The 23,070-nt window shown below is 38.9% G+C and overlaps 1 long non-coding RNA gene across 1 annotated transcript in view; it reads left to right on the top strand.

The window, feature by feature from the left end:
• LOC120408675 overlaps window positions 1-23,070 on the top strand; it is a 78,496-nt gene that overhangs the window by 34,417 nt on the left and 21,009 nt on the right. The window contains exon 2 of the long non-coding RNA XR_005600868.1: window positions 4,566-4,927. This is a non-coding gene — a long non-coding RNA (uncharacterized LOC120408675). The remainder of the gene's footprint in view (window positions 1-4,565; window positions 4,928-23,070) is intronic.

Raw genomic sequence — 23,070 nt, 5'->3', positions numbered from 1 at the left:
GCCTCTCCACCTGCCGGGTGGAGAATTAAATGGCTTCCTGGTGTGGACTGATAAATTCGAATTAAAGTCCTAGTGTAGACCAGGCCTGAAAAAGACAGAGAAGATGGCTTAAGTCAAAGTGAAGCCTGTTTCATTTTGTAATAATGCACACTGCATGTTATTTTTAAACAGGTGTCTATATGCCTCCCACTACTCACTTGCACTTTCAGCAAATAGACCTCTTAATCCTCTTTTCAATGTTTTTGTGATGGACATATATATGGTGACCAGATCTCCCGTTTTTAAAGGAACAATCCCATTTTTTGGGACTTTTTCTTATATAGGCCTATTGCCTCCCCACCCTGTCCCATTTTTTTCAAAGTTGCTATCTAGTTATCCTAGACATATGTGCACACCTTCTTAAATATTAACCCAATTTGACAAAATCCCACTTGTCTGGGAAGAATAGGAATTTCTCCAAGCTAAGCAGGACCAATGCTAGCCACCTTCAGTAGAATCTGAGCTACTTAAAAAAAGAACGATTTTAATGATTATGCTTGTAAAGACACCTTAAAACATGTAACTGCATGTAACAGATCCTGCAGTTACCAGGACCTTTGAAAACAGCTGCTTTTGTTACACAGTTGGTCCTGCAAGGAGAGCTCCCCCTACTTTGCCTCACTGCTGCAAATCAGGGAGCAGCTCCAATTGCCTCATGAATCTTCATGTTTCCTTCAGGTTTCCTCTTTATGTTTGGCCAGTACTTACACATGCTAAGAAAAATGTATTCATGGTTAGCAGATGGGCTGTGTAGTATTTGCTATTGCCTTGCTTTGAGTATGTAAATATGATCAGAACTACAGTGCTGTACTTAGCAACCCTAACTTTTTTTAAAACAAATAGTTTTTGTTGTTGCTTTTCTTTTTGGAACTTCCCAAGGTATTTTTGTTTTGTATGTGTTTTGTTACTTCTTTATTTATTATTTTGTATATCAATGAAAGTACAGGTTTTAAAATAAAAAAGAGGGATGCATGGAGTTTTCATTGGCCCAGAATCAATCTGGAAATTTTCAGGCCAATCTACTTTTCCAAGCTAAAGTTTATACAGAGACTGAAATTTATAATAAAAGCTGGTTCAGCCTTAACCAGGGAGAAGATGCAGCCTCCTCATCAGTGTGGGCCAGACTTTGTTCTTGTTTACCTGGGTTTTACACCCAGTAACTCCAGTGACTACAATGGAGCTACTGGTGTTTTACATTGGTGTAAGGGAGAGGTGAGTCAGGCTCATTGTATTATAATATGTAAAACAGATATTACCAAATTAAGAAAAATAAGTGCTCAGATTATATAAAAAAGTCCATGGAGATTGCACAGAGGTAACTGAGGGTAGAATTTAGGCCAGTGTGCTCCTTGGGCCTTTGCATAATAATCAGAGTCCCCCAATTAATACAAGCCTTCACATGGCTATTAGAGAATAGCCTGACGTGAGTGATTGTGGCTTTGCACTCTGTTTTTGCTTAATCCAAATAACAAGTGAAAAATTTGCCATATTGCACTGCACATCATTTCTCACAGGAAAAATGGAGAGCCTTGTGCTGAATCCTGTCTGACTAGCTGCTTTTGAACAGTCAGACTAGTCATGGGAGATTAGGTCTGACATATCATCTCAATGTCATTTAATTATCTTCTATTGATAGTTTTTCAAAACACTATCTGAGCAATTCAGAATACTCCTCCTGTTCAATGTGTATGTGAAGCAGTTAGGAGAGTTGGGGATGTATTTTAGAGTAGGTGGCCTTCAGTACATGGATGTGATCCAGCTTTATATTGCCGGCTCATGTGAACCGTCCAGAGTTGCTGAGTGAATTTCCCAGTGTCTGACAAAAGACTGAAGCAAGGCTGAAAGCTAGCTGGCTGACTCTCACTGATCTTAAGTATTTTTAAGGTTCCTATCACTGTTGTATCTAAGCCATGAACAAACAGTTTAGGTAGCACTATAGTGTCTAAAAGAGATAAAAGGATCACAGCTCTAATCTTCATCAGAGAGTCCAGATTTTTGTTGTTGTTCTCTTTCCTCCCAACCCCCCTTTCTTTGTTTGCACATCTAGGTAGGGCACAATCTGACGCTTCAAAGGTAGAGAGAGTTTTTCTATGAATTCTATAATATCTATACAAATAAGGAATAACGCTTGTGAACTAAACTAATTATATTTGATTAAAATCTGGCAAATATATGCCACAATAAGACATATGGGCTTAATTCACCACTGCTTTATTCCAGATTTATGTCTCTGAAATAAATGTAGTTATACCAGAATAAACCTGGAGTAACACAGTGGTGAATTATGTTTGAAAGTATAGCTCCCATACTCAATGCGCAAAGAAAAGTGAAAGGAGTTTTATTTTATAAATCTAATGCCAATAATATATCAGATTTGTGTCAGCCCAGAGGTTTCTGAGAAGGATGGGTCCCCAAATTGTATCATAGCTAATTAACTTTTTCTATTGGATTTGTATGAGAAATGTGAAAACAAAATACAGCACTGATGATTCTTTACACTTTTATCCGAAAACGTTTTTCAAGCTGCACGAATGGATTCGTTGAGGTCGAGAATTCAGCAGCTGTTTAACAGAGCACAGTGACACTGCACAGCAGTTCAGCACAGTTTCCAATTAAAACGGCAAGGGGGAATTAGGGAGGCAGAACGTATCTACTAAATACAGAATTAATCTATATTACCAGGCTAACACCTGGCTTTTTGCAACTTGTGCAATGGGATCTTTAATGATCACAAGTGGACAGAATCTTGATTATTTTTTTTAAACATCTCTTCAAAAAGACAGCATCTCCAGCAGCAGAGTTATATTCCCTCAAGAAAACTTCTCAGAAGGAAGAATGCCACTTTCTAATCATTAACACCCCTTTCTGCAGCATTCACTCAGGGTTTTCCCTGGACATTTTCCATCCAAGTATTAATGAGGACCAAGCCTGTTTAGTTTGCAAGATCTGACAAGATCATAGCCTGAGGAGGTGTGCTGTAGGCCATATTGACTAAATCAGAATAAAAAATATTGCTGGGAGTATGAGGAAACCACGCGAGGTCAGTGTTCAAAACAGAGCACAATGATATGTACTTTAATCTCATAATGATTTATTAGCCAGAATATTGTGACCACAGGGCCATGCTGCTCTTTCATTTGGATAATTGATTTTATTCTTTTGTATTTTGTTCTCCTAGTGAATAAAAGTTAAATACTATTGAAAACTTAAGTCCTAAACATCTGAGCTTTGTTATGTTGAAATCCTATTAAATGAACAGGACACAGACTTAATAACACCAACATTACAAGGTTCAAGGTGAACATTCAGGCTGAACCTTTGTGAACTTGTGCACAATTGGTCTCAAAATTACCCCCTTGGATGCTGCTAGATGTATCAGATACTTTCAGGAAATGTTTCTGTCCAATGTGGCCGCAGTTACATCCTGACATTCAATTTATTTGAATAGATGAAACACTAGAGAAGATACTGGAGGAAGCAATTCTGCTTTAGCAGAATGTGGAACTGAATGAGTTAGGTCTTTCCCAATGCTAATGACTATGATAGTATTACAACTAGAGGTAGGCTTAAGAGGCAATGATTCCATAAGGTTAATATTAGGTTTGGGTTTAAGGCTCAAAGGTTGAAAACTGAAGTTTGGATTCAGATTTGTCACCAGTTACATTTTACAGGCTGTTCTCACAAGTTCCTGCTCTTATCTGAAGAAATCTTTCAAGGTCAGCTGTGGTATCAAAAGATTTACACCAAACTGGGTGGAAATCTTGTGAAAACAGCAGTTCTTATGAGATTTGGGTTCCATCCAAATCATAACCTGAAAGCAGGTTCTTTTTTAATATAACCTGTAGTCAGAACTAAGGAAGTGGACTTGGATTTATGGATTTAATCTGAAATGACTCTACTCTGCAATGTAAATAGGTTTGGAGTTGAGATTCTAATTTTGAACCATCTCTTACGAGAACTTCTGCTGAGATACATGTATGGTGTAACAGCCGTGAAAGGGCTAAACAAACAAGGCTGTATAAAAAGTTTCTAGCATAGCTTTTTCTTGAAATATTTTTTTTCCTGAAAATTAAAAACATAAAAGCTCTAGATCTTTTTGGTCCTTAACTTGCTGGTACTCCATTTTCTCTAAGAGGAGTCTCTCTAGACCACTTTGTCTTTGCCATTGGAGAAAATCTGTATCCTGCTATGTCATTGTGTAGTATTTGCCAATTTATTTTTATACTATTTTTTTGTGATTTGAAGAAAGCTTAAAGCCAGGCACAGAAAATACTGGCCATACAGAAAAGGATGTAACCAGGAAGTAACAGGATATATTAATAGTCAACTGTTACCCGAGTGATAGAGACAAGCCAATGTTGGTGAAATAAATCAATAGGTGAACATCTAGCAGGTGGACACACAGAGGAGCCAGCATATGTAGAGTGCGTAGTGTGATCATTATACACGAGTGGATACTAAAGCTATTTGGTGAGGCTACGTAATATTTCCCTAAAATGTGAGTATCATTTTGGGTTCTATTCCAGGTTAGGGGCCTAAGGCTTAGACCTGATGGGAAGACAGTGTTGTGGTGAAAGGCAAGGCAGAGGATGCAGCAGAAGCGAGGTTCCCCACTACTGACTGAAATCACTAAGAAGTGGATTAAATGGTGGAACCTGAGACTGTGTCATCACAACTAAAGAGCAGCAAGCAGCAGAAGCAACAATGATGTTAGTGTGCAGCAACATTGACAGAGGTGGCAGCAACAGTGGGCAGCAGCAGCAACCTTCACTCCTCACATGGGCGAGAGGTGAACACACCGGGACTGTCATATTTCACTGATCCAAGAGAACCAACCCTAAGTGGCGTGTTAAAGGGACTTTCGTCTATTGGACTGTCACACTGCAAAGTAGGAAACTGAGGCAAAGGACTATTGCAAAAGACTACTATGGGGCAGGTGTTTACTTATTATTTGCATACTTTTAAATAATTTTTTGGTACTTTTTAAAATTAATGCTGTGTTCCGTCTCCTTTTATTAAAAGTTTTCTTTTGTTATACACAAACTCAATACTTAGAATCACAGAACTGGAAGGGACCTCGAGAGGTCATCTAGTCCAGTCCCCTGCACTCAAGGCAGGACTTGCAAATGGGAAGTATTCAATCTTCCAGATTTCTGGGGGGGGGCTCAAGTAGGTTCTGTTTTATAATGTTAAGAGTAACTCCTAGATATGGATCCCAGCCCTTGTTGCTGCTGCTGCCACCTGCCAGAAGAGTTACACAGTGAGAGACATTTAACTAGTGTATACAAATAGACCCAAACCTGCCTGCAGCTTACATTCCAGCTCTCATTGTGGGTTCCACTGAGGTCTGAACACAGGCTCACACTTAGGTTCCACAGAAACCTCAAATAGCTCATTCCTATCAAAACTACTGTACATTGTGGTGCTAACTCCAAAAATCCTCCAAGGGTGGGGTTTGAGGAAGACTGGTTGAAAAAAGGAAACAGGTTTGTGAAGAATTTTGAAATATTCATACTTCAAAATGGAACAAATTTTCATTAAAATATGACATTTAATTTTTTTTAATTTGTTTTTCTCCCCCTTTTACCTTCTCCTCCCATTTTGCCACTGAATGCACTGCAATGGAACAAATGATTTAAAGAGTTTGAATTTTTCTTCACTTTTTCATTTTTCTATTTTTTTCTTTTCCTACTCTATAACTTCTTAAAAGTGGAAGCTTTGACAAGTTGCAGAGTGGCTGTGGGGGGAAAAATGGAAAAATGAAGAAATGGAGGGAAAAACCCAAAGGCCGCCTGGACACCATTCATTCTAATGTGTTCAATGGAGTGGAACAGAATGGAAAGAGAATCAAAAAAATCCCGTTTCAATGAAAAATCAGAAAATTTTGGAAAAAAAAGGAAAAAATTTCATAAAAGTTTCCAGTTACAGAAAAAGGCTTACTTCTCCCTCAGAGCCAAGAATCTTTCATCATCAAACTCAAATTTCTTCTGTAGTTTCTGTCCTTTATCTTTCATGCTGCTTGTGAGTCATTCTTTCCACTAGTATTACCAGAGCTGAAAAGCTTTTCACAACAACCATCAAGTTTGAAAACAGTTGTCTGGAGTAACTTAGGAAGCTGATGTTTATTTGAGTTGTATTTTGGCAATAGCTCTTATCTACACACCTGCAGGGTTCTTTAGCCTGGGGAAGAAGTCATTGCTGCAATGTGATTGATGTGTAGTTTATTAAAACTTTGCAAGTTATTTGTACAGCCCTGTCATTAGCTCCTACCATCCACCTTTCTACATTGTCCAATATTCTCCCACCAAATGTAGAATGAGACCTGTCCACCTTCTAAATACATGATTGATGTGCCACAAATATGTTAGCATGGATGAATCAACAGCTGTTAGGGAAAAATTGAGATAATCATTTATTTCATACATCAGGCAGTTGTCAAGCAATATTAATATCCTTTAGTCAATAGAAGAGTGCAAAACAGCTGTAGCAAGGTCCATGATAAACAGATGGCAAGAGTAATGGAGTCAGTCTTGTATTGACTTAACCATTTTCATCCTATTCCTCATGCACCTTCCCTTGAGAGGGACTCTTATTGGAAAACATGTTTAAAATTGAACTTCCTCCTTAATAGCTACTGAAATCTGACTGCCTACAGTAAATGTCCATATGTTTTTTTTAGTTAGACACCACATGTGAGCAGACTGATTAGGCTGACACCTGAATAGTAAAGGAAAAGGACATTTTCCCAGTACTAATGCTAATGCTGCTAGATCATTTAAATAAATGTCATTAAAGACCATATTCTTAGTGTAAGTTTATATATGACTATATAAAGCAAAATGTGTATGTTACAGCATGTAGTCTTTGGTATGATGACCCTCTACAGTTGTATGTACAACAGAAGTGATTACTGTATTGACTAAGGTTACATTAACTTTTCGTATTGATTGATCTACATTTTCTAGTTTTTTTTTCGGTTTTTTTCTTGAAACTTTAAGGGTCGTAAGGTGTTATGTCTTGGGCCATATATGAGTATGCATCATATATAGCTCATAATCATTGATCAGCCCTCCTCTCCCATAAAAAGGATGTCTGATCTTATAATAGTTTTCATCTAATCTCTAGATAAACTTTAGTATGAGCTATGCAAAGTCAATTTGAATAAAATCTTTTTCTGCTTAAAGTTTATCTGGGTACTAAGTGAAAGACTGAAAACAACTTAAAGCAGCAAACCCAATTTCATTTTGTGTCAGTTATGAGGATTTCTCCTTTCTGAGGTCCCATGCAATGTTATTAATTTGACATATATAGACAAAGAGATCACTTTTTGATTCCTGTAATGCATAAATGTATTGTGCCATTCTAGCTGGCATGATTGATTCCTCAAAGTAAAACATTATGCGCAAAGCTTTCCTTACATATTTATGCCAACAGCATCAAGAACAGATATATCTAGCTAACTGACAATATTTTCAAATAGATTATGGATTGCGTAAATATCCCAGTGTTTAAAGAGTTCTCCTCTTTGGTAAACGCTACTCTTTGATGCTGGTGTATAAAGAAACAGCAGAAGATTTAAGCATCGTACCTAGTTCTTTTCCAGGTTCATGAAATGTTTTCCTCAGTATTTCTTTTTATTAATACTATAATTTTGCTTTAATTTGTTTCAACTGCTAGCTGTTTACACTAAACAATGTGCTGATTTACATCTCATAAGGCCTACAGAGTTGCTCTGGCTATTAATCAGTTTAAAATTTGGCCCTTTGTGTTTAAAATCCAGTTATTAACATTTTGGTGTCAAAGAAAATGTATGTAAGAACCAGATTCCAATGCACTTAGTGAGCAGTAAGTTACTTGGAAAACACTCCCATTGACTTCACTGTAGCTACTCATAGAGTAAGGTGCTATTTGTTGTGAATAAGGGTATCATAATCTGTCCCAAATAAATAAGTATAGTTTCACATAAACTCTTGAGATAATGCAGCTTTATACCAGAACACAAAATATTATCTCAAAACACTGATATGTCAAAGCAGTAAATGAAACCTCAGAAATCAAGGGAGTTAACATCAGTGTGAAACTATGTACTTACAAAAAGCGACCTTAATCTATAAGGTGCCACAGGACTCTTTGTCGCTTTTTACAGATCAAGACTAACGTGGCTACCCTTCTGATACTATGTACTTATACTTCACTCAGCCTATAGATCTCTCTCAAATATTTTACAATACTCCTAAATCAATAATTGTCAGTGCTGTCTTGCAACTGGGGGGCTATTTATATTTTTCTTGAATCATTGATTTGCACATTGGCACAGTTGTGGTGGAATTTATGAATGCATTCTGTTTCATCATTATTCCTGTATAATTCGTGTTGCTTTAATCTCCTTTCTGGATTTTCAAAGACTAGAAAATATTTATCCTCTATAAATATCTGTGATAGACTGATGAAAACATCAAAAGTGACTTATGGCAGCTGCCAAAATAAAATAAAAAATCAGTACTGCTTGATGGCAGATATAGTATATTTTTGGAAATTGCTGAAGTGATTCCTCTGCACAGCACTAGTTCCAATGACAGTGCCTCATAATTATAGATTCGTTGGGACTATAGGATGAATATTTTTTTAAGTTCTGTATAATAACCACCTGTTCCATGAAGCCTGCTGTATCATATCCACAGTGTTATTAACAATAATCAGTCTTTTTCGTGCCCTTCCAGAGACTTGCTGTGGGTGGGAATGGTAGTACATTTTCCTTTTAGTTTTACCAGTGACTGTCAGAGGTGAAAAGCATTAGCAGAAAAAAAGTCTGTCCCACATAGAGACAGGTGGAGGAATCCATCTTTCACGTTCCTTGGAATTATCTATCAGTTAATGTGTTTCACCTCTCTTTAATATAGATAAAACCCAAACTGGAATCTTTTCCAGAGCTCAATCATATTCATTTAATGGCCGCTGCTCATAACATGAATGACTTTTTAGTTCTTTCATTACAAATGAAATATTTTCCTCTTTAGATAAGAGATTGAAATACAGAACTTTGACATTTCATTTGAGAACTGTTTTATGTAGAAGAGTTCATCACAATTTCTTCTAAGGCAGTTCTCTGTTAGATATTAATAACTGAGTATTCTGATGATTACAATCTTGTTTTAAAAAGAGAAGCAACAAGTTGAAACTATACATGGATTGTTTTTCAAAAGCAATAGTGAATATTGGAATTGTTCAAGTGTTTACTCCCTCCTTTTCCTGTATATGTATAATATCTCTCTCTCTCTCTCACGTTGATAAATATTTTATTTACATGTAAGCTGATGACACTATATTGCTGCTATCTGATGAAGAGACTAGTAAGATTAACACTATTCTTCATGCTGAGCTAGAGAAAGTAACAATCCAACTTTAGGAAAATCAGATAACATTCAATTTAGATAAGAAAGTTGGGGTATTTGTTCATTCCTGGACCTTGGCCAAGGATGAAGCTTTCCAAATTAATGCAGCCAGAACACACATTAATGCAATAGATTTTACCGAGCATTTAAAAATGATTGTGGATAGTTATTTTTCATTCAAACTTCACATTTCTGCATTAGACCAAACTAATTGGCAACAAGGATGACACTAGACATTTATTTTTACACTATAGTGAATCCCTTTTAAAGATTTCTTTACTAAAGCAATTTAAGTGAACCTGTGTCTCCCCCCACTTTTCCATGTTTATCAATATTGTCAAATTGAATTTGTCCTTTTCTCTTCATTGGAGGCGCTGAAGAGAGAAGTTAAGACAGCCTGAGGACACAGCACAGCAAACGCCATGTACACAACGCAAACTGAGCACGAACTAGGGAGGTGGCCTTGTTTCTCCTGAGTTTGTGCCTGTAATTCTAACTCCAAGACTTCTTTTAGCATCATTGTGAAACTGTTTCCATCCTCAGCCACTGATGCTGCAAAGTCAGAGGAATCTGGCAATTCTGGTTCCTGCAGCCGTTCCACACCTCACTTTCCCCTTCCGCAGTCACTTGCCACCCAACTCAGTCCACAGCCCAGTAGAGGTGCTTTAACAGCTCCCGCCCCACCCACCCCATGTGCCACCTCAGTGCTGCCTGCTACATCACTGGAGCTACCTTGGCCCTTTGGCCTAGGTGAAACCAGCGGCTCATGCTGCTCTTCGTGCCAGTCTAATTCCTGCCCTTTGGGCTGACTCCCACTCTGCCCGCTGAGCCACTTCACACATACAACTCTGCCTGAGCCCTGCCCCCACCTCTCTGATCCTCTGGCCGGGGCTCTACCAGCTGTGGGCCCTGCTGCCTAGGAGATTCTGTTGACAGCTCCTAGAGCCTGCAGCATCTGTCCCCATGGTGCTAACTGGAGCAAGCAAACAATGAGCAGTTGTGAAGCCCAAGCCCCCCTCAGAGCCCCACCCATGGGACGTGCCTCCTCTGACCCCCCCACCATGTGCCGCCTCAGTGCCTCCCCTCTGAGCCCCACCCTCGAATGGACAAGAGGGCTCAGAGAGTTGGAGGGGTGTGGCTTTGCACAGGGAGCTCTATCCACCCCCTCATGGGGATGAGGCAGTGGCTCCAGGCCCTGGACCAGGGTGGCAGCAGGGATAGCACTATGCGGAGGTATGAGGTCAGAGCTGACCGCAGTCACCCCACCTCTTCCTGCTACTCCAGCATAGCCCTCCCCACCTCTTCCTTCAGGGCCAAGTCATCCTTCACTGTGGCCCAGCACTGAACCCACCCCACCCCTTTCTTCAAGGCCAGGCCATCCCCTGCTTTGCACAACTGCCTACTTTGAAAGATGGTATAATGGTGGTCCTTGATTAGTTTGGGCAATGATGATGGATATTGGAGATTGTCTTTTGTTGGCTGTCCTCTGGGGTCAAATGTGGCAGCTATTGTAACCGTGCCCTGAAAAATCAAAATACTAAGGCCAGGCCTACAGTACCACTTACTTTGGTATAACTGATGTTGTGCAGAGGTGTGAATAAGCCACCCCCCCTGAGCAATGTAAGTTACACCGACCTAAGGGGCAGCGTGGACAGCGCTATGTCAGCAGAAGAGCTTCTCCTGCTGATATAGCTGCCGCCTCTCATGGAGGTGATTTTATTATGCCAACAGGAGGGCTCTCTCCCATCAGCGTAGAGTGTCTTCACTAGATATGCTTCAGTGGCACAGCTGCATCAGTGCAGTTGTGCCAATGTAGCACTTCTAGTGTAGACTAGCACTTGCTTATGAATGCTTGTTCCTAAGAAGAGTGTCTTTAAAGGTCTTTGTGTTCAGATAGAGCAGGAAATTTGCATACTTACGGAGAATAAGTTAAACTTTACTCTTTATATATTTTCTCTCAACTGTGCGCCGTGCATAAAAAAGGTGACTTTGCCTCTAAATAGGGAGAACTTAATGTCATTTAGAACTCTATTCATAGTTGACTATTTTTTCTTTACTGTTCTGTTTTGATTAGTAGACTAATAGAGGGAAAAAATGGTACACTTGAGAGCATGGTAAATGATGAACCGCAAACCATTTTGTAGGTTGATTTGGATGCTTACCTCATTATGGTTTTGGCACTCCTTTTCCTACTGCAGGCTCAAACCTGGAAATACATGGATGTGAAAATATGAAAAATAATAGAGGGAGGAAAGAAGTCAACCAAATTTCTAAGAATTCTCCAAAAGGTTTTGTATGAAGGTTTAGGTTTTGTATGAAGACTCGGGTCTGTTTTTAGTTTAGCTTGACATTTCTACAGGTACCTGCAAAACTGAGGAAATTTGTCTTAACTCCAGAATAAACTTGGGCCAACTTCAGGCCAACCTCGAACACTCCTCCAATTCTAGGGAAACTTCTTGAGTAGTGGGTCTGGCCCACTCCTATCCTCAGAGACTCAGAGGGCCAGTAAAGAAAGCCTACTGCTCATTCAATTTATGGAAAAAGACCATCCGAGTCAAACAAACCAAAAACATAACCAATCATTTCCAACCCCCCCAAAAACAATACTGGAATTGGGTTTGATTCTCATTCTGAGAAAAAGGTTGTTTCTTAGTGTATGTGAACTAGTTTGCCACCCCTAATGTAAATAAATGACCCAATGAATCTAATAATTTCTTGTGAATACATGATACAGTAGGAGTACTGGGACGAAACTCAGAAAAAAATGTCCCTGTTCCACAATGTGCAGCATAACTCAGAGAAATATTTAGTGATAGTGAGAACAAATGCGACATGATGGAAATGATTTTCAGGTTTTGTGGACTAATATGATGATGATGATTTATTGCAGTAGCACCTAGATGCAAGAGCTGCATTGTGCTGGGGACTGTGCAAACATATTGCAAAAGGATGATCCCTGACCAAAATACCTTCCAATCTAAGTTTAAGAGCCAACCAGTGGATACAGCAAACAGATGGGGGAACACATGGGACCATTGAGCCATTTATGAACAGTGAAATAAGAAGTGATTACAACACATCAACTGCCTAACCAATTCAATAGTTCCATACTAAAGGAATGTGTCACTAACTGGCTGCATCCATTATTCCCATAGTCCTACACCTCTGGTCAACTTACACATTTTACGCATTAAACCAGTCCTTCATCTTTTCTCTCTATACCTGCTGGAGATTTTGAATTCCCAGGAAAACAGCAGTGCAGACACTCAATGTGTGCTGTTCAATCTGCATGCCCACCAGGCTGATTGCATATGTTGTGTATTCTGGCACCTCTTGAAGGCTGTATGCATCAGAGACAGAACAGCTGCTATTATGGCTCAGTGAAATAATTAATCAGCAACAGGTACTCCAGGCATTCAGAAGCCATAAAAGAAACAGGCTGCAAATAAAATAAATTTAGGAAAGAGTAGAAATAATGAAAGAACACCAAGGCCTTTGGTTTGCCAGTAATTAAAAGATAAAACAAAACACACGTACATAGAGGAAAACAAATAGAACATTATTAACAAGTAACACTAGGGGAAACCTAAACAGAACAACATGTAATACATTCATATATCTGCAAGGAGCCAAATGTTCACTGTTGTGGATCATGAGCAAGTCTAATTACAGGTAAAATCAGGTATGTTTTATTATGCCTTCCATGTAAAGACAATAGAAACAGATACCTTAACTAAACCAGTTGCTTTCATGCAGGCACTTTTGTATTTGTAAGGGATTTCCTGAGAGTGCGAGATTTCAGTAAAACTCCAGTTTATGCCTTTTTATTATTATTTTCCTGCTTTCTTTGCATGACTAAAATTAAGGGCATTTGTGGCCGATTAAAGGCTTCCACTGCCACCTAGCCAGCATTTGCTGTGATATGGGCCCAATCCTGCAGTCCTTGGGCATGCAAAACTGATTGAAATCAAAAGGGGGACTGTGAAAGTTGAAATATGGGAGTTTTACTTGCACCAGGACTGCAGTATCAAAGACAAAGTTAGTGACTCAGAAAACTTCTTCATGAACAGAATTAGTGGCAGGTGAACTTCAAAAGATTCAGTGAGTGTATTCAGTTTTAATCAGCACTAAAGAGTTTGGATGCTCTTCAGTATATCCAGACATCTTAGATCTGCTAAACTGAAGTAGAGATTGGAGAACTAGTACCCTTAGTATTTGTTGTTTTCATTTGAACCAGAAACACCTTGAGAACAGATTCTCACAGTCAGTATGTATTCTCTCCATGTTTGGACAATTCATAGTTCCTGAAGTATGATGAATAAAAGACAAATTGAAATTGGATGTCAACCCATAGTAGCTTGTTCACAGCTTCCATCTGAGGATGTCAAAGCACTTTCCAGATAATAAAATAAGTTTCACAACACCCCTGTGAAGGATGGCATCATTATGCTAATTTCAGAGACATGGCAGAGATTGTTGCTTTTATGTGTTTGTACAACACCCAGCACAATAATGCCTCTATTTCCTGTTAGTGACTTTAGGCAATACCATAATATAGATATTTACTGATAGAGCTAGTTGAAAAACACTACTTATTTTTCATGGGAAATTTTTAACATAATCATTTTCTGTTATTTTAATTGCTCATTGAAATGTTTTTTGTTTTATGAAAATACTAAATCAACCCCCCCAAATATTTTTTTATTTTATTTTTACTGAAACCCGAAACATTTGACTGAAAAATATTCAGTTTCTGTTTTTTTCTTTGGAAAACTGGAAAATTTTGACCAAAATGAATTTTTTGGTGAAAATTATTTTTTGTTATTTAAAAGCGATTTCTCATTTAAAAAAACGATTTAAAAAAATCATCCAGTTCTGTTTACTGCTACTAATAGCAGATAGAGAAAATGAGGTAGACATACTAAATTGTGCCCAAAGTCACTCAGTAAATCAGTGGCTTGGCCAGGGGTAGAAACTAGATTTTTCCTGACTCTTCTTGAATCCTGTGGTCCAACCCTAGATTATGCTCACCCTGTGTGCACAGTGGCAGCTAGTGTTCACAAGGAATGGTTTATCTACTGTTGAATTATGCTTATAGTCTTCAGGTTAATATTAATTTTAAAAGTGAATTTAGTACTTTAATTAGTGATGGATTGATAGTCATGGCAACCAAAATTTTCTATCCATAAATTAGATAGAATGGGATAGAGCCACAGAAGATTTAGGCTTGGTTTTGCAACACCCAAGTTTGGGTACCCTGATATGCAGCAGAATCTTCTGCTCTGAGTTAGGTATCCAGGCTCCCTATATAATTAATGGGGAGAGTTGAGGGCCAAAGAATGGGATCCACAAAAGCCAGCATGCTAAGTGAGGATCCACCTAAACTCGCCAGTAGGAAATGCTAAGGAAAGTAGTGTTGCCTTAACCATGCCCCCTCAGGGAGTTAGATGCCTACCTTCTGGGTCAGAGAGAGGTACCTACCTCAGCTTTGGTTTCACAGCTGTGAACCCTCTCCTGGAGTTAGGTGCCTAAGCCAAGTCAGCCTTTTCTTACAAAAAGAGGGGGAAAGGAAGGTGATGCTGGTGCTCCCCACCCTTATACCTAATAGCCCAAAATGGCCCAGGATGTGGGAGACCTGGGTTCAAATCCATACTCTGCCTCATGGAGCAGAGATGTGAAACCAGGTCTGTCATCTTGTGGGTGAGTAGCCTACCCACTGGGCTATAGGATACTCTGGGGTGGGTCTTTCTCAGGGCTTATCCACAGGGAGAGTTTAGTTCACAGTGAGTTGATGTTCACTAGCTTGTGCACAGTACTAAAGCTGCAGCAATAGCATGCACAGAGGAAAGCTGTGTCCTGTTTCAATTCTCATCATTGTATACACATGACAGGGGCTTGGGACACACTAAGTGCCTAGCATTCTGGGTGGGTATCCCACAGTCTTTTGCTTCACTGCTGAGCTCTGTGCAGTCTACGATTTTGCTTGCTGTGCATAGATACCTAGCAGAAGTCAGTGGAATTCTGGGATTTGGGTGTAAACTCCAAAAATCCCATTTTTCTGCCTGGGATAATGCCATTTTCAAACTGCTGTTGGCCAGCATGGATGGAACCATGCTCCCCATTGTGATGCTGGCAACTGCAAATATGCAGATGCTGTTGGGGTTCTATTTGCCCTCTTGGTGCAGAGTGGCTTCATCTTGGGATTTCAGCCATTGCATCACTAAGCAGCTAATGTGGCTACCACAGCACCTCCTCCAGCAGCAGCAACAGGAAGAGGAGGATACTGAGTAACTGCTACTATACAAGCTGTTCCTGAAGCAGGATCACACATGCAGCACTGTTTCTGAGCTCAGGAAACCAGTATCAATTGGTGGAAAAGGATCATTCTGCAGACCTGGGGTGATCAGCAGTGTCAAAAGAATTTCAGGATGGTGAAGGCAACCTTTTTGGAGACATATACTGAACTAGTCCTGAAGCTGCAAAGGCAGTGTTCTAACATGCAGATTCCCATGCCTGCTGAGAAATAGATTGCCATCGCTATCTGGAAGCTGGTCACACCTGACTATTATGAGTCCATACCCATCCAGTTTGGAAAGGGGAGATTGACTGTTGGGTCCATTGTCATGCCAGTGTTGTCGTTGGAGTTGATGTTATTGGGTGTTTGGAAGTTGTGATATTCTTTATTTTAAGCTGTCTGTATGCTTTTATACTCTTGAAAAAAAAAACTCATGGTGCTACTGGTAAGTTGAAAATCAGTGGGTTTCACAAGTTTGGACAGTAAAGTTTTCCAACACAAACAAAGGGTGGGAGTGGCCATATTTTGGAAGGGCACTAGGAATTCTGGGATATGGATGGTTGGACTCGGGTCATGCAGTATAGATGCTGGAGCCCCATGCTTGGACCCAGGGTTCAGCAATTCTTAACCTGGGGTTACAAATGAGTGTAGATGTTCAAGCCCTAAATTAACAAATTCAGGGTCTGTTAATTCAAGCTCTACTGACCCTGGGCTTACATTGCAGTGTAGACATACCCTAAGTTTAATGAATGCGTATATGTAGATGTGTGTTTTCTGCAGCAAAACCTGACAGTTATTTAAAGCATCACCAGCAAAATATTATTACATATTTGATGGAAAAAGGAGACATGAAAATGTTCTGCTAATTGCTGTGTCTATAATCTTTTCTTTGTCTGGCTGTCTTGCAAGCATTACTATACATACAATATAATTTTCCAGAAAACTATATTACTGTATTTGTGAAAGAGGGAGATTTTTTTTTGACATGCACTAGCTATTCTTTTGGAATTATTTTGTATTGTCTACTTTGTAATTGATATTTTTGGATAATGTTCCTTTGGGACCTCTGAGTTTTCTACTGGCAGAAATGTATACTTACTTTATAGAAGCTTAAAGATATTTATTTTTAGGTGTCCTCTGGCAAGATGTTATACTCTGTTTGCTGTGTTTTAAGGTCTGAATGAATATGAATTAAGGTATTAAAATCTATGTAAGTGAGGGGTTTTTTCTTCCTTTCTCATTAGAAGCACCTTCCATAATGATAAGAAATTGTCTTATGAAAGTAACAGCACTATTTTTTTTCAGTTAATAATTTATTGTTGGAAGGGTAATTATGGGGCAATGAATAAATATGAGGTGATGAAAGACAATTAAAATACAGTTATAGAAAGCAAAGATAATGGAATGAAAAATGCTTGCAATATCTTTTTGAAAGGGGAACCATAAAGGACTTTTCATGGTAGTGACTTGTTTAGATACACTGTGATCAATTTTTATCTCAGCCACACTGGAGATATAGGAACATAAGATTTGACGATCTGAGCCAGAGTCTCTGACAGTAGCCAAGACCTCGTGCTCTGGAGCAAGGTGGAAGAAACAACTCAACAATAGGCTGCAATAGGATATTTTGTTCCTAAATCCATAAATTAGTGGTAATTTATACCCCAAAGCATGAGGACTTATATTCCTATATTTTAATGTAACTGTGGATGTTCCAGTGATCTATATTGTGTTTAATTTTTCATCTGTGTTGGGGTAAATCTGGAATAGTTACATTGTACTCAATGATGTTACACTGGTGAAAATTATGAGGGACTATGATTGAATCTAGCCCATAGATAATGTACTGCTGAATTCTGCCCTCCCCCCCCCAAGGCTCACATTAATTTCTAAAAGGAAACCCACAGCCCTATTTTCATTTTAAGAGATAATCTGAGTAAATGCTTAACACAGCTGTGACACTCTGCATCCTATATTCACCATAGTGATATGATTATGATTATGGTTATACTATAATTATGATGCATCTTGTACAAAATATGTCATGTGAGGTGTCAATGGGAAAACTATGGTTTGTGGAATATGATTATCCTATTTGTATGCATGTATCCATTTTGTATCTGGAGTTATGAATATTGACTATGTACGTGTATTTCAAATGTGTTTGCTCCTGGGTAACAGACACAAAGTTTGTTTACATCCAGTTTAGCCAGCACACTGTGAAGGGGCTATCCAAGGTCATTGCTCTTCATTGAAGATAATGGGACATGGGGAAAGCTTAGTCTCACCTGGTAAGCCTTCCTGTGGATGCTTCAGAAAATATGGTAATGGGTGTGTCATAAACAGTTAGTTAAGGGTTAAGGTCTCTTTTACCTGTAAAGGGTTAACAAGCAGTACCTGATGAACACCTGACCAGAGGACCAATCAGGGTCAAGATAATTTCAAATCTCTGTGGAGGGAAGTTTTTTTTTGTCTGTGTTCCTTGTTTGCTCTGTGTGCTCTCTTTGGATCTAAGAGAGGCCAGACATGTCTCCAAGTTCTCCTGGAGTATTTCCTACTATCCAGTATAGTGAGTATTAGTTAAAAAGGCGGATTAGTCTTTTAAGTTGCTTTCTATATTTGCAATTGTGTGTTTGCTGGAAAAATTCTTTATTTCTGTTGCTGTTACTGATTATTCTGAGGAGGAGGGAGGGGGGAGTCTCTCCAGTTTTTATAAGTTAGACCCTGTATTTTTGCATCCTGGTAATACAGAGAGAGTGTACTTTTTTTTTCTTTCTTTAATAAATTATTTTCTTTTTAGGACTTGATTAATTCTTCTCTTGTTTGCATTTTCAAGGGAAGGGGAGGGGGAGGTGAGTCCCTCTTTGTGTTGAGTCAAGGATTTGACTCGGTGTGTATCTCTCCGGAGCAGGCTGGAGAGAGGGAAGGGGGGGAGGGGTACCGGCTGTTTCTCTCTCTCTGGTGAGATTCAGGGGGTTTGAATCTGGGTTCCCCAGGGGAAGTTTGGGGGACAGGCAGTGTGTTACCCACTTTAAACTTAACTGGTGGCAGCAGAACCGGATCTAGACTAAAATTAGTTTAAAGGAGCCCATGCAGGTCCCCATCTTGGAACCCAACAGCTCCAAGCGGGGGAAAAGACCTATGACAGGGTGCCATGATGACTCATCAAAGCATGCAAGGGCATGTGACTAGATCATATGATAAGGGTCTCCATCTTGTTGCTTGTACTTTTCCACAAACTGCTGACCGATTAAGGTATAAACTAACTAAGCTACAGCTTAGGGCCTCGCAATATGAGGAGCCTCTAGAAAAGAAAAAAACTGACTCCATTTTAAATTTTATCAAAATCGGTTGATAAATAAAGGAGAGATGGGAAAAAGAAGATTCTCTCTAATTATAGACATTTTTGTTCAAATAAGACAACAATATACACATCTGGCTACACAAATACACTTACCCTTTACTAATTGTTCATTATTGATAGGCAGGAGGCCAGGGCTGAGAAAAAAAACAATAATTGCACTTGTAAAATGAGTATTCCTCCAAGTAAGTCTGCTGTCAGTTTCCTAAGGCAGCGTTTTGTTGGTGAGCTGCTACTGATAAAATTCTGACTGTACCTTCATAATTTATTTAAATAAATAAATCTCACTGCAAATAAAATCAGGAAAAATGTGAGGTTGGATACAGCAGTGTCGTGAAGCAATCCTGCCAAGCTCATACTTGTATGTTAGTGTGTTCTTTCTTTTGTTCTATACATACATAGAATTGTGTATTTTAGTTTGCACGCCGCTTTCTACTTCATGCGCTATCCATGCTTCACAAGAATGAGTTTGCAGGGAATCACCTTATAGACTTGGGTCCAGTGGATCTTGAGGGGGATAAATTTGTGCTGGCTTCCCTCTGTCAGTTTTGGGGACCTTTATAGTAAATATCAGAGAGTGCTGATGAAAGGATAAATAGAGAATTTTGAGAGAAGTGAATGAAAATATACATATATATCAAAATATTCCGAGTTCTTAGTGAACAAGTTATTTCATACTATATGCATATATGATTTATAGGCTATAGCTTGAATATAGACTAGTTTTTCTCACTTTCTCAATGCCTGTGTAGAGATTACCAGTCTTTTTTCTGGTAAATTCTTTCTCTCTCTTTTGCACATATAGCTGCTTGTTACTTTGTGTGTCCAAGGTGTTTACTGGAGATTAATTAGTGGTCCTGGGGGAGACAGAGAATCGAGAAGCAAATATCTGCCTAGAAAAAAGACTGGGATTTTCTGCTTGCGGGTTTGGAGAGTGCAAGATAATATTTTCTTATAGGTAGTATGCTATGTAAAAAATTGTTATATAGACTTATAAATCACATATCGTATGCATAATACATTGTAGTTTTATAGACTGGCAAAAGAAAAATCCCAACAATTCATCGTTTCATAGCGAAAGTTAAATTGGAATAAATATTTGTAAATATATTTTATATATAGTCTGGATAAACTTTGTATTTCCCTAACAAAATTAATCAATTTTTTTCATTTATTCATATGAAAAGGATAATTTTTCTTATTCATGGAAATATATATAATCTTCTCTTCTTTTCCTTTGAGAACATAGACAAAATAGCACTAACTTTCACAGAAATATCCTGATAAAACATCACGTTTTCAGCATATATACTGAAAACCTGTGATCTGTACTCATTTCAATAAAAACTTTCTGCTACTAATTTTAGTACCAATATTAGGTAATTCAGCATAACCTTCTATAAAAACAAAACAAATCCATTTATTGGAAAAATACAACCCACATACAATTTTCTGATGGTTTGCTTATTACCTGTGTGTAAGTCATATTGATATAACTAATAGTTGGGCTTTTAGCTTGTGGGTTATCCACATCCTATATCCTCTAATGCCTCTTGTATCCTCTATTGCCATCTTATATTCTCCAAGAGTCTCACTGCATATTCAAACAAGGAATTCTACAATTTAGATGCCCCAAGAGAGAAGAAAAATTCCTGAGAACTCTTCTAGTAAATTTAATTATTTACTGTATTTTTTTGTATTTTTTATAGTGTATTGTTTACTTGTACTTTACTTACATATGCATTTAGTTCAAAGAATTTGTCTAAAAGTTATTTGTCATGATGTCATCGTTACAGAGAGGGCTGCTGAAAATGAAGATGATTATTCTATTTTTACAACTTTGCCTTTGTATATATGCAAATATAAAGCTTTCAGGTTTATATATTCAATGTCCTTTCTGTGAAAATAATAAATTCATTTTTTATGGTATGGGGCCTCTTACACTTGATATAGTGTAGGGCCTCAGAATGTCATAATCCGGCCCTGGCTGGGGGGCATAGCTTGAAACAGAAGTTCCCTCCACATGGAAGAAGCTATAAAAGGGGGAAGTGACATCTCCTCTGGGCCTCATTGCCCCTACAAGACAACACCTGAGGAAGAAAGACTGAACTGGGGAAAGAGGGTTCCAGGTAGGAAAGAAGGAAACCTGCCTGTGTATGGAAGCTTGGTGGATTGTTTGTACTATCTAAAGGTGAGACACTGCTTGATTCAAATCCTATCCAGTTTAGAGAACTTAGATTGTGCTTTTGTTTTATTTCTTAGGTAATATGCTTGGATCTGGACACTCACTACTTATAATCACTTAAAATCTACCTTTCTCTAGTTACAAAACAAGCTTAGTATTTTTTTACCTAAAACAGTTTGTTTAAAGTGTAAAGGGAAATCTGCTCAGGAACAGGGATTGGTGCATTGTCCTCTCCACATTGAACAAAGGGCGGACTGGGTAATAATCTTTACTGGTCAGGCTTTTGACTGGTACAAGATGGTACAGCTCTTGGGTCCTAGGCTGTGGAACTGAGGCGGGAGGTGCTGGGTGTAGCTTCTCTATTGTTAGTTCATGAGTGGCTGAAGAGAAGCATACGTGTAACTGCAGCTGAGCGTGTCCCTGCCTGTGTGACTGAATAAGTGCAAGTCCTGGAGAAGACTGTAGCTTGTTACAGCACCACAGTGTGAAAGGGATCCCAGGCTGGTGAGTCAGAGGGCTCAGTGGTACCCCAGGTCTAGGTCGCACCTGGGTGTGGTGGTGGTGGGGGCATCACAACAGCAACTCCCAAACTTTTTGCACGCATGACTCCATTTTGAGACTTATTGAGTCCTTCAACCCTCTGCAGTGCCGCCACAGGCTCTGACAGAAATATATGCTGTACAAAATGGTGTCTTCCATGCAGCATAATCTTGCATATGTGGAGGACACCATTTTGTAGAGCAGGTCCAGACATATTTTGGGTCTGGACAGAATCATCTTGTGACTCATGGGCTAGATTTGATAATCGGGATTGCACCCCCATCCACCGATGCTGTGACCCCACTTCTTTTGGCTCTTTCACATTCAGGGAAAGTATGCACACTGAGAACACTCCTTTTGGATGTTGCAGACTGCTTAGCCTGACTCACCAAGCTAGATCCATGGGCTGGAGTGGAAGGAGGTAGCCTGGGTAATCATGATCTTTCCTTCACCTGCTCTCTTCAGAGTGACTTATGCTGTCAGGGTCCTTGGAGAACTCCCTGCACTGCTCTAACTGCAATCATATCTGGCCCTTGTGCAGCACGAACAAGTGGTATGAAAGGTTCTTTGCACATGTGCTAGGTAATTTAGAAGCTAGAACCAAAAGAATTGATAACACATTTCCCTTAAGTGATAAAACATTAAAATAAGGAAATGTTCCTTTAGGTTTTAAATGAGTATCCGAAGTCCAGAGGGGGAAAAAAAGTACTTGCAAATCTGAAACTAATGGAGTGAGTAAACAAACTCAACATCCTTTCTTCATCTACTAAATAACAAAAGCAAGAAGTAACAGCAGTTGCTATCATAAGTGAATTATTTGCCATATTCCACCATCACTCAGTAGCTTGAAAATTCCTTCATTTAGTAAAACTGCCTAAGAAGAGTGCTTTTTATGTCTTTTGAAATTATGGCTTTAATATTGATCAGACACTTCAGCATGTTATCCATAAATGCAACACATTAATTACCATAAGAGTTAGCTGAACAGTCAAGAAAAATGCTGAATCAATTTTAAGTCTCTCCTTTGCACACAGCAGGTGGTGTACCCTGTGATTATTGTCAGCTCTTAAATAAAATGATTACGTTTGCTACAGGAGATCTCTAAAATGGCTAGCCAGATAGGTAGCTTATTTGGATCCTTGGAATTATCTATAAAATGTACGGTATGCTAGTATTTGTTTGCATCATAACACTCCATACAGTGCAAACTCTGATGGGTCTACATGTCCCACACAATAACATACTGTAATCTCTTAGG

This window comes from Mauremys reevesii, linkage group 6, assembly GCF_016161935.1.
Source record: "Mauremys reevesii isolate NIE-2019 linkage group 6, ASM1616193v1, whole genome shotgun sequence".
Lineage (NCBI taxonomy): Eukaryota > Metazoa > Chordata > Testudines > Geoemydidae > Mauremys > Mauremys reevesii.
This window is presented reverse-complemented; position numbering and strand designations above follow the sequence as displayed.